A 17,414-nucleotide genomic window follows, 5' to 3' on the forward strand; every position below is an offset into this window, starting at 1 on the left:
TTGTTGCCACCATGCAAATTATTTTTCCATAAATGTCCTTATTTATTATAGCAGTGTCATTGTTAAAACCCTGTCATCTTCAGATACTTTGCTCAGCTGCCAAATGTATTAATGAACAGAATAATTGAACCATGTTTCGTGTCCTGGAGAAAATGGTTATTTTCCGTTCCTTTGTACAGCTACTAGGAGCATAATGGACAAAAAAGTGGCATTCATGCCCAACTTTCCTCTATTAAATAATGTGCATGCACTGCTTTTTGTACAGGTGAGTTTCGTGTTTGATGCCACCATGTATTATATTTATCGGAAATATTAATTTTAGTGTCACCTATAGTTATTATTACATAGTTTTCTAGTGGAAAAATGGTAATCGTTTGATACTCTGCCTATCTAGCACGTGGATAATGGGCAGATAAGGTAAATGCATGCCACATTTTTCATAATTAATTTGTCCTATATTAAAATCCAATTCAGTTGCTGTTAATAGGTTTAAATGAACACGCCAATTGATTAATCCAAATACTTCATCAACACCACCACACTACTCTATGAAGTGGTCATCAAATGCTCAAAGTTTTAACCAATGTTTGCCACTAAGTCTTGTGTAAAATCCCTTTTGGGCAGATAAAAGAGGCTCCAAATCCTTCAGAAAAGTATTATATTTATTCCTAACCACTTTTTCACCAATGTAACAGACCTCAGGAGCTTTAAAATGCACTATTTGCTATTACATGCCAAAATAATTCTTAGGAGGTAACCCCCAAAGCACCAGTGAAGTGGTCTTTAAAGTCTAACATGTAATGACAGAACTACTCAATCAATATTTATTTAATCATATTTCTCCATTAAGTTAATGTTTAAAAACATGTATCATATTTTGTTTAATTCACATAGAACAAGCCTAAAATAAAAAACAGCTTTAACATATTCAAGCAAGCTATATGTATAACCCTGATTACAATTAATCACATAAAACATAGCTCCAATGCATGTCCAAGCTTATGCATAACAGAGAAACAATGACCACTTAACAGAAAATGAACCAAATCTTCATCGACTCCTATTTTTTTGAGGGGTGATAACATTTAAATGTACCATTAGCATCAGCCCCCTTCATTCCGGTGATCCTATTTCACAGATTTCCCATTGCCATCTTATATGTTTACTTAAGTCTGCATATAAAGCTAAAGAGGGCAGCCTGCCTATATTTTAGACATCTGCCTCTCTTCCCATGGGACCAGCTCTTGCTTTAAGAGTTATTTTGAGTTGACTTAGTGTGCCAAATTTATTTACATCTCACCCCCTGTCCAAATGGACAGTGCCTTACAACCCCCTGTACCACAAGTATTTTTTTTACCAGGGCAGGCTGAGATCACACTTACACTGAAATTCACTTTATGATAAGCAGAAAATCCCAGATGTGCTTTTAAATAATAACTTACAAATCTTGACTGGCCCGACTCCTTCAAACAATTGATATGATATGGCATTTATAATGCACCTATACACAAATATTTCAAGGTGTGACGCGGCAAGGGAGGGTGAACAGAGGGATGACAGAGACAACGATCCTACTAGGCCAAGTGCAGGGGAAGGGGAAAAGTGCATGGCGAGAGGGGGTTTGGGACAGTGCAGTACATGGAATAAATAGAATAAATAACAATAAGAGAAGTATGGCCAGCTGGTGGCCAGTGCAAGGGTAGGGCAGACAACAAATGTCAGTACTGGTGGTGGACTGTAGGGATACAGAAAACAGTCACCAAGTGCAAGGGTTGCTGGGAGGAAGAGCAGGTGTACAACTGGTAGAGGAGGGGACCTGGACCGAGATCAGAGGGTGACCAGGTAACCAGTGCAGTATCAGCTAGGAGTTTCAGCAGGGGCGAGGAGGAGAGAAAGCAGAAGCAAAGAGGAAGGTTTTGAGGTGCTTCCGGAACCGGAGGTGGTTCACCTCAAGTTTCAGTGAGGCAGGGAGGCTGTTCCAGAGGGAGGACCCAGCCGACGAAAGAGATCTCCAAGCAACGAGTTGGTGGTAGAAGCGACTGACCCTGAGGGAGTTGGAGGCGGATGAACGAAGAGCTCGAGAAGGAAGATATTTAGGAAGAGAGAGTTGAAGGTATTGAGGCCCCAGGTCCCAGAAGGCCTTGTGGACAATGCAGAGGGTTTTGAACTTAATTCTGCTCTTAATTTGCTACCAGGTGTTACATCTCACCCCCTATGCAAATGGACAGTGCCTTACAACTGCGCGTACCACAAGTATTTCTCTTTGCCAGAGGAGCCTGAAATTCACTTTATGATAAGCAGAAAATCCCAGATGTGCTTTTAAAAAATAACTTAAAAATCTTAACTGGCCTGACTCCTTCAAACAAGTCTGCCTTTAAATTCCTACCTGGTGTATCTGCAGGGAGACATGGAATTTGGCACAGGAATTTATTTATTTGCAATCCCTTCAGGGTATGGCAGTTTCAACCACCCTAGATTTCGCTGCCATAAAAATCATGGAACAGACCTTCTTTGCCTTATGTACCTCCAGGCACTTGTCCAACCAGAAATCCCCAAACTTGAAATACAAATTTAAAAAAAACCCTTTAATCCTTAATGATGCCTTTTCCGCTGTCTTCTTGAAATGAATGACCCAAGCACCACTCTTTGAGAAGTGTAGGCATCTCTACAATCATTTAAAACTTTACTACGAGGTTGCACCCTTTTCCCGAACACCATCATTTTTGTTTTTATCACATTTAATGTCAAACTATAGCTCCCAAAATAGTCATTTGTGTTTAGCAGGCCTTGTTGGAGACCTGCCGGGGTTAACTCAAAAATAGCTGTCTCTTTGGCATAAAGAAGCATGCTATACTATAAAATGTTCCCTTCAGAGAGGGTGGATTAACTTTACCAAAAGAAGTACTACAATCAACGGTTGAAAGGAATTAATTGTGGCCAACTGACATCCCTGCTTTTAACCTTTATTGGTGGGGAACAAAAATGTAGAATTTCCTCATCTTGTATATCGGACAGACGCTGGGATGTCTGCATATCACAGTTGGATAAGACTTAATAAACCATTAGGGAACCCAAAAAAATGTAAATTATGCCACATTGTTTCTATCAATCAAATCAAATGCTTTCTCAAATCTGAAAAAAGCCAAAAATAATCTCCCTCCCTTAACCTTACCATATTTCTCCATGGTGATGCTCAAGAGCGAAGCAGTTGTCCACTGTACTAAGCCCTCCACTGAAACCCGTTTCGGAGCACTTCAAGATATTGTTACTTTGAGTCCACTCCACCAGTCTGAGCAACACACATTTGGAGAATCGCTTACTGGCAATGTCGAGTAAGGAAATTGGTCTATAACTATGGGGATACTGGTGGTCTAAGGACTACTTGTCCAAGGAGATGGTATAATGCCTGTCTCAATAACTGCATTAAACATAAAACAATGTGGTGACCTTCGAAAAGGCTACCATTGTTTCTCAACTCTTATTTATATGTATTTTGGCAATTTTTATATGCCATTCTAAAACTATAAATCTGACCAGCCATGTACACACCACTCATTAAACCATGGTTCAATTTTCTTTTCGAGATTATACATTCTGCATCAAACCATGGGGCAACCCTTTCTATAACCTGGACCTCCTGAACTTGGGGATGCTGTTTGCCAATAGCTCTGTCCTGGATAGTTTCAACCAAAGACTCAAACAAAGTGATACTTTCCTTTGTGGCCTCTGAACCATTTAACAGTTTAAATAGTATATCTTAATTTCTTGTGAATTAGTAATTCTTTCCATAGCTTCCTTGTCGAGCGTAGTCACCGTCAGTAAGCCCCTCTGGCTGTCAGACATCTTCTTTGTGGTGCCCACCCTGGCCATTGAAAAATTAACTCAAGAGGATAGTGTTCACACTTCATAACATTCCTGAAGGAAAAACAATGCACAATACAGTAATCAATGAATGTGGACAGTATTGCTGATCTAAAGATCCCAGAAAATCCCTGGGGAGAATCTCAAAGTACACCTGAAAATCGGTGCTCCATTTGTGACCAGTTTTACTGTCTTTTATTTTGCTTGAGAACCTAAAACCCCTGGTGATGTTTATTTAGTCCTACAATATTTTACAACTTGACGGGTCCTATGTGTCTAAAAATCTCCTCCTGACCACTCAATTTCCTCAACATTTCATGTAAACAATTACTTAATGTCAACTAAAGTTGAAGGCCTTGCAAATTTCCTTTACTAGAATTGCACGTGGTCTAGATAACTATTAAGTACAGAAAATTAAAATGTTCTATAAGCAATTTTAAGTTTATTACATTCCTTATTTGTGTTGCAATGATTTGTCTGCCAACTGAGCACCATGTTCCATCGAAAAATGTATGTTGGTCACCATTTCATTTGATAAGCAAATGTTGCTCATTGCACCCAAAAGGTTAGGCACCCCTGCCGTAGAGAGTGGAGGGAAGGCAGAGTGGGAAGAGGCGAGGCAGAGGCGACGAGTAATTGGCCTGGGCCTCAGTGGCCAGCGGTTGTGCATCGCAAACTTTCTGAGTAACAGCTGGGGGCACATGTTGGGGATTGCTTGTGGTCAATGTTCATTTCCAAGCACAGTTGGCAAATAACACTGGTCAAAACTATGAGCAACACAGCTCACTGAGTCGTAAGGCTGGCCCACAATGGCCATTAAATAGCTGTTAGGTGCCCCATGTCACAACGGTGGTCTTTAGGCGGCCCATATTTAATGTGCCAACAGCATTCTGCATGCTGGGAATTGCAGTCCCCTGCCGTGCTTGCCAGGGGGAAAGCAAAACTGCAAGGCCCAGGATGCGAAAAAGCCAGGACTGCTGGAGACTGACCCTCGAGACTAGTAGCCAATTCACAAATGTGAAGACAAAAAGGAACACACAGTGCTGTCAAATACCTGTAGCTGTAGTTTCTTTGATAATTGTTCGTAGTCTACCATTAGTCATATTTTAAGGCCAATGTGTTTGCAACAGCAGCAACCATGCGCCTTGCGTGCCCTTCTCTTGCTGTTTCATCCGGTCTGAGACTGCTGAAAGGGGCCACAGCTCCACCAGGTGGAGAATAAACACTAAGTACATCGGCTGCTGGGCTGCCCTCCCCTTGTACCAAGAATGACACAAGAACTTTCAAGATCCTCAGACTCAGAAAAGATGCGGGTTCCTGTGCACACGAGTCATGGCGGCAGGTGAGAGAGTGGCACAGTGGAGGGGAGGGAGGGGAGACGTTACCGGCTGTGTGGAGACTAGTATTGTCTCTTGCACGGCATGTGCAGAATAGAAACACATGTGGAGAGACTGGTAATACCGCTTACTGGTCATGTGGAGACTGGCAATTCCTCTGACTGGTCATGTGCAGACTGGTAATACCGCTTACTGGTCATGTGGAGACTGGCAATTCCTCTGACTGGTCATGTGCAGACTGGTAATACCGCTTACTGGTCATGTGGAGACTGGCAATTCCTCTGACTGGTCATGTGCAGACTGGTAATACCGCTTACTGGTCATGTGGAGACTGGCAATAGCCCTGGCCGAGCATGTGCAGATCAGCAAGACTACTTAATGGGTGTGGGGAGATTGGTTGTGTTTATAATTGGACACGAGGGGACTGCCATTAACTCTCACTGGGACAGATGGACAAGCAATATGTGTTCTTCAGCATGTGGAAACTGGTCAAATGTCTTACTGGGCATGTGGATGCCAGAAATATATGTGATTGCTCATTTTGAAACTGGCAATTGATTTCTGGGCTGCAAATACACATTACTGAGTGTAAGGTGGCAATATCTGCTTGTGGGCGTGTAGAAGAAGGCAATATATCTTACCGGGCGTGTGGAAACTGGCAACCTCTGTTTGCAGAGCGGGGGTCTGCAACCTTTGCCTCTCCAGATATTTTAAACTATAACTTCCATCAGCTTTTGACAGCACAGTCCATGGTGCAGGATCATGGGAGTTGTAGTCCAAAAATATCTGGAGAGCCACAGGTTGCAGACCCCTGCTCTAGAGCATGTGATATCTGGGAAAGTGCATGGCTGTAATTGGAAAAAGTGTATGTTCCCATGGTGCTTAAAAGACAGGCAATCGAACACAGATTATTAGGTTAGGCTCGAACACAGATCTGCACTGCCTGCTCCTCAAGGACTGCATCATGCCCAAGACCTGCTGATAAGCCAGTAACAACCGTGGCACCAACCTACCTAGCAGACAAACCAACCATTTCAGAAGACAGATGCAGGCCCAGAACTCATGAACTAGATGGACTCAAAGCTCATAAATGAGGCCTGGCAAAGCACAGAAGACAAGCCTTCACCAGCTGCCGTCTCAGGACCTGGGTCAAAACCTTGCCGGACCGCAGGCTTACCCCATCACTTTAGCAACTCAGAAGGCAACAGGACAAACCCACCACTTCAAGGGACCCTTCACCCATCATTAATGAGCAATATCTCATTTTGCTGCTCCACTTCAAGCCCGACTCTTGCCCCCACGCTTAACCACCTCTGCCCATGTACCCAAATAATGGGTATAGACTATACCTATGCTCCTATCAGAAGGGCACCTATGTTAATAAACACGACTGGGTAAGCTCCCCTTGCTTTAATGCACTTGCATATCAAACCCCTTCTAACCGAAACAGGCAACGGTTTCAACATGCGCGCTCTTCGAAAACTAAAGCAGTCAAGAACTTGGCCTTTACTCTAGTCTCATACAGCGGCTGGTAAGTTCCTCCTCGCTAAAGCAGTCACAGTGGCCTACTGACACAGAAAGAGGAAACCGTCTCACTTCCCCATTCTCTGCTTGTCCTTACAGAACGATTTAAACAGTTGCTCAGCAATGGAGCGATGACAGTAAAGGGCACTTGTGTTAGAGCCAGTGGGTTCAAGAAAGAACCTAATCTGAGTTTGTTAAATAAATCCTGATTAGTTCCTTTTGTAAACATCGGTCTCCTTATACAACACTTTGGGCCTCATCGGGGGTTGACCTCATCGCGGGTTGAGTGGTATCCCAGCGCTAATTGCTCCGGGATACCACCTAACGCTATTAGCGTTACCGCTACTCCGGGCGCTAATAGCGCCAAATCCTGAGTAGCGGTACAGCAGTAAATTCCCATTCCCCATTGGTTTTATTGGACCCGATGGGGTTGTGGGGTGCTATTACCGCCGGTGGTAAATGCACCCGCGATAATAGCGTCGGAAATGGCTGAAAAATGGGCAGAAAGCAGGACTTTTACCTCCATTAAAAAGCTGGAGGTAAAACTTTAAACTTTCCGTCCAACTCATAATAGGGCCAGCCCTTAAAAATGCGGAAGCATTAGCGTTACCGCCGCATTTAAGGGATACCACCCAACTCGTGATGAGGCCCTTTGTCTGCGTATGAATGGTACAAGGCTGAGCCCCCAGTCCAGATTTAGTGCCCGCGTTTTGTCCTTGTTTCCTTTCTCTGTACTGTATGCATATCAATACAAAGAACAAGAAAAAGTACAGAATAGGCCTCGTTATCCAACAGTTTTGATTTGTAAATCTTTAACCCAAGCACTTGATCCCTCCATAAGCAATGACAGTTCGTTCTACTCACAGAATATGGCCTCGATCATTTTCGCATCTACTCACCCTGATGAAGGCCTTAACAAATAATGCACATGGGCTGAAACACTGCCTGCTCCCTTTTCAGACACGCGCTTAGTCTGTTCATTTAAAAGTTTCCTTTCACACTTGCTACAAGGTGAAGCGTGTGAGGCCAATGAAAGTATCCCTTCATTAAGAGACCACAGGCGCATGTAGGCTCATGCACTCATTTAACAAATCACACACTGCCCCGTTCTGCTGTTAGTTTGGTTATCACAATAAATCACAAAATGTCACTAAAATTGATTGAAATTAAATAGTGCTTTGTCACAGACAGCCCAACTGTTTGTAAGGTCGAATACAAAGCAGATTCAGCTAAAGGCTCTTATCCCACACATTTATTTTCAAACAGGACCCGGCATATAGGCGCTTCTCCTCTTCCTTCGTTCTCCCTCTACCCTGCTAACCTAGCTCTCTGCTCTCTCCATCTCTCCCTCCTCTTCCTTACAGCTTGCTGACTGGCCGCCTAGTGTGCCTCGGAGTCTCACAGGTCCCGGGGCACCCCCGGGCGGCCCTCTTTTGCACTTGCCTCGGGGCCCTACACCCATCCACCTTCACAGCACTTAGGAATAATCCCAGAGAGTGCTCTCTCTGCACTTACCCAGTCTCCACCGACTGGGTGCACTTGGACCTCGCCCTCCCTGTTACCGTCTATGGACTTGCACGATCCAAATGCAACGTGCCTGAAGATCGTCTGTCTGTTCTCCCCTGTCTTCTCCCCTTAATTGTACTGGTAAAACTGCAGAATCGCTGTCAGGCCTATTTGTTGTGTCTCAACTGTTAAATGTATTTTACGCACTTGCTCTGCCTGTGCAGACTATTATTGTCTTAGAATTTCAAGGGCTCTGAGCGACTGTTGTTTTTCCAATTGTTCCCAACCTCCTTGAGTGCTTTGAAAAACTTTCCTATGTGTAGGCGCTATATAAATAAACAATACAATACAATTATGTATATCGTCCAGGCTATTCCTTCCATTACATTAATATACTCCACTTCCTGCTTCTTGGAAGTTCAGGCACTCCTTTTCCTGGACAAAGCATGCTACTGAGCCATGTATGCTGCCATTCCATATTAATTGGTATGTGGCAGCTGAACATATTTGGCATTAGGGAGTTGGCGATATCTATCATTGGGCATGGAAAGATGGCCATATCTGCTGATGACCAGTGGAAGGAGGCAATACGCTACGTTACGTTATGCTTTATTTGCAACAATGTGCCATATAAGCCATATACAGTATATACGCCAACATATACGCCCACTAAGTCTATCTACTTGGGCGGCTTCACTGTAACCCATAAGCGAGCCTTCTTTGAGTACTGCTATAGCGCCGCGATGCCTGTGGGCTGTAGTGCGCTCTACAAATACAAATAAATAAATAAATAAATATAACACTTAAATGCCCAATACATGAGTATCAAAAGTTAAAAACATAACCAACTTAAAAAGACAAACACGTAAATGGGCTGTTCCTGATACGCAATGCAAGGCCCAAGTTCACATATGATACTGGAGTGCATGAATCAATTCATGAGTTACATGTTATGTTAAAATGCAATAGGAACTGTGTGCTCCATAATAATTCTTCTCATTAAAAATATTTTTGATCACTCCAGGCAGGCACATGATATAACCGGCTAAGACTTACAGGCAAGTGCAGTCACGAAGACTCATAGCCGGCTGTTGCTGAACTTATCAGGCACAGGACTCTCCAAAATGCTTCTCGCCTCCCCCTCTGGTTGGGCACACACTTTGTCATCCTTCTCCAAGCCCGAAGCAGATAATTCCCCATTGTGTGGGTTTCTAGGGAGTCCTTGGTGGCACTGCAGAGCAACAATGCCTCTGTGGAGGAAGGCAATGGGCCTCATTACAAATTTGGCGCTAGCCTTGCCGGTAAAACTGGCAGACTGCCGCCAAACGTGCAATTTTTTCCAGCACCCGCAAATGGGCAATTACCGGGTCATTACGGCGCATTCGCGGGCGCCGAAATGCATTCATCCCCATTCCCATTTGAGCCCCATAGGGCTCAATGGGAATGGGGAGGTCGGATGCACCAGCACCATTGAGAATGATACTGGTGCATCCGACATGCTCTGCTCGTGGGTGCCATTCCGCCCGCGGGGTCAGACCCGACGGGAAAAAAGGCACCCACGAGCAGAACCCGTAGTTTGCCGGTCCGGTAACTACGGTACCAGCAAGCTTACCGGTGCCATAGTTACCGGACCGGCAAACTTGTAATGAGGCCCAATATCTTTTACTGGGCATGAGGACGTTGATATCATATGTTACTAAGAAAGTGAGGGGCAGCAATATCTGGTATTATGAGCCCCCCCCCACCCTCCCTTTGGGACTGGGGAGGGTGCCTGCTATGCAATATATATTCCCGAGAGGACAGGGCCAGCAGGATCTCCCGGGGTGACTGCCCTCTAGAGGACAAGGAATCCCCAAGCAGAGATTTTTCCATATCCCCCTATTATGCTGACTCTCCCATCTTTGCAGGACATGTGGCAGTAGAACCCCATCATAACATGCAGAGCACTTTAAATGGGTTTGGCTTGGTTTCTGACTCCTTTTTTGATGACACCTGTACCTAAAGCCCAGGAGCAATGATATCCTCTCTCGAATTCCAGGAAGGAACTGAAAAGGCTCAGGGCCCAAGCAGGAGAGGAGAGAGCCAATCCAAGGCTGGAGCAAGGCTGTCTGCGCCAGAGCACAGAGGAGGGACGCCATCACTCACAGCAACCTGGAGGCAGGACCACATTGGAGGCGTGGTGGGTGGAGAGCCCAGGGAAGAGCGGAAAGCCTAGAGCCGTCTGAGCGGAGGAAAAAGAAACACTGCAGCTCCCAGCGTAACGGAAAACAGACACTGAAGTCCTGTCCCTGAATTACTGGAGTAACCAGGGACAAAGACCCGATGGTGAGGAAGTCGGTCTCGCAGTTCCGCAGCCCGAGGAGACGCTGACTTCCATGCCACGCACTGCCGCAAGCAATCAGGTACAAGGCCAGGAACTGGACGTAGGTCGAAGGGGAAGCACAACGAAGAAGCCAGCAAGGGGCTAATATTGTGAAGGGCCTGCAAGGGGCTGAAACTGCAAGCAAACCTTGAGGGTTATGATTGATAGTAACCCAGGAAAGGGAAGAACGAAGAGCCCTCCAAGGGCCAAATTTGAGAATACCTGATGGGGGAGTAAAATTAAATGTTGATGCCTGGGAAGGGCTTCCAGGGAGAATTTCCCAGAAGGGGTAGGACATAGCACTGAATTTTGAACATTTTAAGACAAAGAGAAAATCCAGAGAGAGAACTGGGTGGGGGTAAGAAACCGGCAGTCACCCAGAGGCAAAGTAGAGAGAAGCCAACTTACTTGATCCAGTTACATTGTTTAGTTTTAGTGGTAAGGCTAGCATAGGATAGAATAGGCTTTGGATGGAGGACAGAATTCATGTGAGACATCCTGACGAGCACTAGTTTGTTATTTATGTTGAAGGTAGGACACCACATCATAGACATTGGGCTAGTTCAGTTTTTCTGTTCTCTAATAAACACTAATAAACACCCTTGAACTACGTCTGTCTCCGAAGTCTGACTTACCACAGAATTTAAACATTGGTACTAGCAGTCATCGAGTACACAGAAGTTCCCAATTTGTGTCAATGGGCATGTGGAAGTTGGCAATATCTTCGACAAGGTATTTGTGGAAGCATCATATTTCACTGGGCACGTAGAAGCTGGTAAAATCTCTCCCTTATCATGGTGACTACGGTATTATATATAACGGGGCATGCGCATACATACCAACATGCCCCGTTCCATTCACAAGATGCTAGTCCAGTCCTGGTTTTAACTTTGCATTCTGGAATTGAAGTCCTGGATTTCCCCATTATAAACTCAGGACTACAATTTCGGCAAAAAGTAGGCGGACTCCATAGGGATCCATTGTAGACAGGGGTGTTTCCAGGTCTAGGAAAGATCCTGGGCTACGCTACGGTCGGGACTGTCGGGATTCGGGGCTAGGTAGACTTTTGGTTGTAGCCCTTGAGCGTCTATCCGGGGCTACAACCAAAAGACCTGGGGCTATAGTCCCCTCAGCCCCCCCCTAGCAACACCTCTGATTGTAAACATCGCGTGTGATGTGTACATGGCAGCGTTTAATTAATTTGCACGGCAGAGTGCAAAAGTGCAGTTCAAAAGGCAGCGCTCATATGCCGCTTTTTGCAGTCTGCCATTCACATGACCAAAATTCACCGGCAGCAACATGGTTGCCAAAGTGCAAGGCTACAGGTCCCCGCCGCTGAATTAAGCAGGGCCTCAAAGTGAGCCCCCCTTGTTTTGTGATACACACTGCTTTCTTGCCTTTGGGCTACATTTGCGCTCCTTTACAAGGCCTAAATAAAATAAATCTGAAAGAAATACTGGCGATATTTTAAGGGGTATCTATCCACCCCTCCCATCCCCCCAAGACATGCATTAGTTTTGCTTAGAAAGGGTGCGACGGGATTAGTATTCCGGTGAAAAAAAAGCGTGACTCAGTGGTGATTCCTTTCAACTCTTAAAACGTTATAAAGTGCTATACAGTGATTCCCTCGAAAACAAAGCATCGAATGCAAAAGCATCTAAAAAAAATGCCTCGAAAAAAAGAATTTTTTTGTAGGTTTTAAAAAAAAATTTAAATGGGTTTTAAGGGGTAAAAAACGGGGGTTGGAGGGATGCCCCCAATTACATTTTTTTTTTTTAAATGCATTTTTTCGATGCATTTTTTTCGAGGCTTTTGCATTCAATGCTTTGGATGTCGAGGCTATCACTATAAACCTATACAGTATGATTAACGGTGCTATCATTTTATGTTACTTAAGTCAAGTAGCTATTAACGTAATACAATACATACAAATACAAGTCACTTCAAAGCGCTTGTAAAAGGAGGAGATGGGTGTATTATGGTTTGGTGGAAGAATAGATATTAAAACACGCAAGCAGGTAGCTTTCGAAGCAGCACACAGATTGCTTTACCGCCGCCCATTTACAAATCTTTTAGGCCAGAGGTCTGCAACCTTTGGCTCTCCAGATATTTTAGAATACAACTCCCATTAGCCCTTACCAGAATAGTCAATGGTGAGGGGCCATGGGAGTTGTAGTGCAAAACATCGGAAGAGCCAAAACATCTGGACAGGCTTGCGTGCACTAGCGCCGTCTCATATGCTAGGTGCTGCCATATATCGACGCTTAACTGCAAGGCTTCCTGTTTCACTTTCTGAGCATGTCTATTGTAAGGCTTCCCGTTTCACTTTCTGAGCATGTCTATTTCAAGGCTTCCTGTTGAGCGCTGTGCATTGTGGTGAATGTAGTAGTAATGAAAAGTGCCTATTGCTGTTTCAGGCTCTCTCACATGCATATTCACGAGATGGATCAAGCGGGAAAGGCTTGTCAAAAGTATAAGTCTTCTGGAACCTAAGGTGGTCGGTTTACAGTCTGAGAGCATGGCGTAGTTTATTCCAGAACTATGGTCCCTTGTTGACAAGCAAGTGGTCTCCAGTTTTCTTCTTAGGGCAGGAAAGTTCACCTGCTCGTTTAGTTTTGGCTGATCGAAGGTGTCTGCTTGGCACTCAGTAAAAGAGACTGTTCAGACAGTGGTCTAAGTGAGCGGGAACGGTCAGGAGCGGAGTTCCACTACTTTTATTTTTTACTGTTAACATTTCCACTACTTTTGCAACCATTTTCAACATTCCGGAACTGTTCTTTGTGAAGTTAAAGCACACTTCTCCACTTTACTTCCCAATGGCACTTACAGATCAACTGAAATCTGTTTCAACTCAATTGGCTGTTAAGGAGCATGGCTGCAAACCTTGAAAAATGTGTTGCACAGGGCTCCCTTCCTGCCTACTATGTCCCTCGCCAGGGTCACAGTTCCACTGCTTTTTTTGGTACACTTCTAACACTGGTTTTAGATGCATTTGGGCCCTGCCTTCCACTGAGCTCTGGCTGCAATACATTTAACTTTGAAGTCTACACGTTGGTGCACAGGGAGCCAGTTTCAAGTTCTTGGCTGATAGTGAGGGGGAGAGGGAGAGAGAGAGGGAGAGAGGGAGAGAGGGAGAGAGAGAGGGAGAGAGGGAGAGAGGGAGGGAGAGAGAGAGGGAGAGAGGGAGAGAGAGAGAGAGAGAACACGCGCGCGCGTGCGTGTGCGTGTGCGTGTGTGTGTGTGTGTGTGTGTGTGTGCGTGCGTGTAAGGAGAGGGTGGCAACTACAGGTCTAGGTGTTCGCCACACCCGATGACTCTTCAAGGCTTTACACGTAGCTACATTTCTATTATTTTGCAGTGAGCCTGATCGAGTTTGCGGACTCCTGTTACCACCCTAGGCGAGGCTTACCAAAATGCTTTTTGATGTAAAATAAATAACAATGTTGTCTGTCCCTAAAGCCATGCCCTTTAGGACAGCATTTATGCAGGGCTCTGATGTGGAATGAGAATATGCAGGCTAACCTAAGAGCATGATGCTCCCACCTTACACAGCATATTAGTAAACAATGATCATTAACTGGCAGAAACACAGTCTCACTCCTAAAGGATCAGATGTGGGTTGCATTTACGGGAGTTATGTATGGGATTTATAAAGTGTGAACCTAAATGTGTAGCAATGCAGTGCTATGTTATGTTAAAGGTTCTCGTACCGCGCACTGTTGCCTCCTGCGTGGTCTATTGGCGCTCTGGCAGATCCGTAAGGGAAAGACGGTGGCATGGTTTGCTAGTCAGATTGAGTGGGAGAAGAGCAGGAGAGCTGTGATGTGCTGTTTGGCAGCTTCAGTTCGGAGAAACTGGTCACTGAGCGTAGGTGCGTTTTTTGGTTGGTAGCCGTCATGTGGTGTTGAGATAAGAATCTTTATGGTTTGATTTCTAGTCAGGACTGTAAATAGGGGATGGAACTAGGGGTAAGAGGTGGGGTGGTGAAATCACACAGGCTCGAAAAGAGTCCGCAAATGGAAAAACGTCAACAAGGGCGTGCAGAACATCTGCTGCCAGCGTGCCCTAAAAAGTGCCCCTGCCATCAACCAATGACTGCAGTAAAGAGATCATAAGACGATAAAATACTAGTAATGTATTTCGAATTTGGCATCGAGGAAGAAACAGTTCTATGGTGATTACTGCAGGCTGGTTTCCAACATCCTAGTTGTGCTTGGTCAGGCATGCACCCAATCAGCTAGGGACCTGCAATATGTCCAATATCGCCCTCCGTTTCCTCTCTAGGTTGCTTGTTATTCTCCTCTGCCAGGGACACCAAGCTCTGAGTTATTCACAGCGATGGCTCATTTTTTTAAACAGCAGATCAGCCACTCTAAATCTGAATAAATTAGCATACCATATTTCCAGGGAACGGCTTGTCACCCGAAGTGTGGCATTCTTCTAAATAACTAGTGGGGGAAAACGAGATTAATGTTCTCCACCCTCATTTATTCCATGCAGTTGTCCTGAGACTCTAGATGCCTGTGAAATATTGTTGTAATCATTTTTGCTATTATTGTGCTGCGGACGCCTCTGTGCCTTCTGTTCATTTGTTTTCCTCCTTGTCATCCCTTGAGCGTCCTTTTTGGCATGGGATTCATTAAGTAGTGGAATGACCTCCACAGAACGCATGATTAAATTGTGATTTCTCCTCCGAAGGAAGGGTGGGCCATACTATCTTCCAATATTACACCAGAGAGGAGACCTTGGTGTTCGGGAGAATTTTCAGTTTCTGTGCTAATTCCCTTTAACCTTAAAGACCCCCAGCCCTCTGCTTGAATCTAGGACCTTTTTGATTTGTATCCTCCTGAGTGAGTGGGCCTGTTTGTCACCCACTCATGCCTTTTCCCTCTAACTAAGATTTTGTGTTCCTTATGTTTTAATGGAGTCTGGTAAACTCCATAGGCATCTACTTTTTATATAGTGACATACAGCACCCTTTATGCAGTACCACTAAGGAGTCCTTTGGACTCCTCTAAAGGTTTAAATACATTTTCTTGTGTGAACTACAGTTCCCAAGAAGAATAGGACAACTTTTGTCTTACCTTTTTTCTTTGTGGGTCCAACACACACCACCTTATGTGGAGTGCTGGGGGCTTGTATAGTAACTCCTTATCCCACTTCTCGTGTAACATTTTTTTACACTATTTAACTTGAATGGCTGGTGGCAGTGGTTTCTTTTTACTACCTTTTGTGCAATGTATCTGCAGGCTGATTTCTCAGCTGCAATACAGCACCCATGGGAGACCATTCTACCAAATTGGCCCGTGTCTTCTTTGTTCACCATTTCTTGTTTGTTAGTTCCTTCTGGGCGTTTACTCCGTTGTTTCGATCAGGTTTGAGTCAGTTGTATGTTTAGCCTTTGGCTGGGCTTCAGCCCTGAAGCCCACCCAGGCTCCAGTATGTCTGGGAAGGCAGGAAGTGAAGGAGGAGCCTGAAACTTCACTACCCTTTGTTTGTAAGCAGGCCTGGCTGAAACCAGTTCCAACTGGGTGGATGGCTGTACTAGAGGACGACCCCACCCCTGTGTGATTGACAGTTTAGGGCTGTACATTAATGGTATTTCGCATATAAGGTGAGGGATTTGGGACTACAGTCAGAATCGACCACTGGAACATCACATCTGAAGAAGAAGATGCAGAGAGAAGCCAGAAGCACCTTCCAGGACTGCGAAAGCATCAGTGAAGCCTTTCAGCTGTGCTGACCCGGTTTTCCCATCAACAGGGAAGCTCCGCCAAGGATGACTTCTTCCCTTAGGCTGGTGGGACCAACTAACCTCAACACCTGCCTCTTTCTGGGACAACCCCTGTGTCGCTGCAACCTTCCTGGGCTGCAGTTTCCCAATACCCGGGGTACCTGGACCATCGATGAGTGCAACGTCTTCCGAAGGACAAATCCGACTGAAACTTTGCAGACATCCGTGGGATTCTACAGAAGCTGGAAATCTTCATCCAAAGTTCCCTCAGGACTGAGGGACCAAGGTAATTCCAACAAATGTGACATTTGTTCCTCTTTGATGCAGAGAAAAAGGCACCAAAATCGCAAAGAGCCGCTGAAAGGAGAGTAATCGATTGCTGCAGATGCTCTCTCGAGAGTGCTGCCACAGAAGCCCACCAGATGTCCTTCTTTTCATCACCACGGCCAAGGTCCAGGAACAAGGGTGTGCATCGCTGCATCAAGAAGGAAGTTAGCTGAAACATCTGCTTCAATTGAAATGTACCGTGGGGCTTTGGTTTTAACCACCTTTAGCCAAATCTAGTGCCTAGTGCTTCTTAGCTTGGGAAGTGCTCCTTTCTATGTCCCGATAGGATATCGAGCCTGGCCTATCATTTGGCCTTGGACATCTGCTTGCATTCAAAGTAATTTGGTAATATGGGCCTATACACACTGAGATTAACAATACACATGGTGATCCATTCTTGTATGAAACGTATATAACATTATATTGATATCACAATCATGTTTTTCATAGTGTACTTAGGCACAATATGTGATGTCACTTCCTGTTTTGTCAAGGGGTGAACGGTTGTGTCCCATCGCTTCTTGTTATGTTACTTCGAGGTGGTGGGGGAAGGGGTGTCAAATGACATCATGCCCTGTGATGTCATCAGAGGTCAAAGGTCATGTTATGTCACTTCTGCTACCCCTGGCATTTTGGTGAAATGACATCCTTGAGTGGAGTGCAAGAAAACAAGAGTCTGGAAAGTAGATTTATGTCCCAAACACCAGAATACCAACATTTTATAAATTTGTGGTAGGGAATGGCGAGTATCAGCCCATCATAT

At 44.9% G+C, this 17,414-nt stretch overlaps 1 protein-coding gene across 4 annotated transcripts in view; it reads right to left on the reverse strand.

Moving 5' to 3' along the window:
* The window catches only part of CAMKK2 (calcium/calmodulin dependent protein kinase kinase 2), a 557,312-nt gene that overhangs the window by 188,950 nt on the left and 350,948 nt on the right, over nucleotides 1-17,414 (reverse strand). The window lies entirely within an intron of this gene.

This window comes from Ambystoma mexicanum, chromosome 10, assembly GCF_040938575.1.
Source record: "Ambystoma mexicanum isolate Mex_15411 chromosome 10, UKY_AmexF1_1, whole genome shotgun sequence".
Lineage (NCBI taxonomy): Eukaryota > Metazoa > Chordata > Amphibia > Caudata > Ambystomatidae > Ambystoma > Ambystoma mexicanum.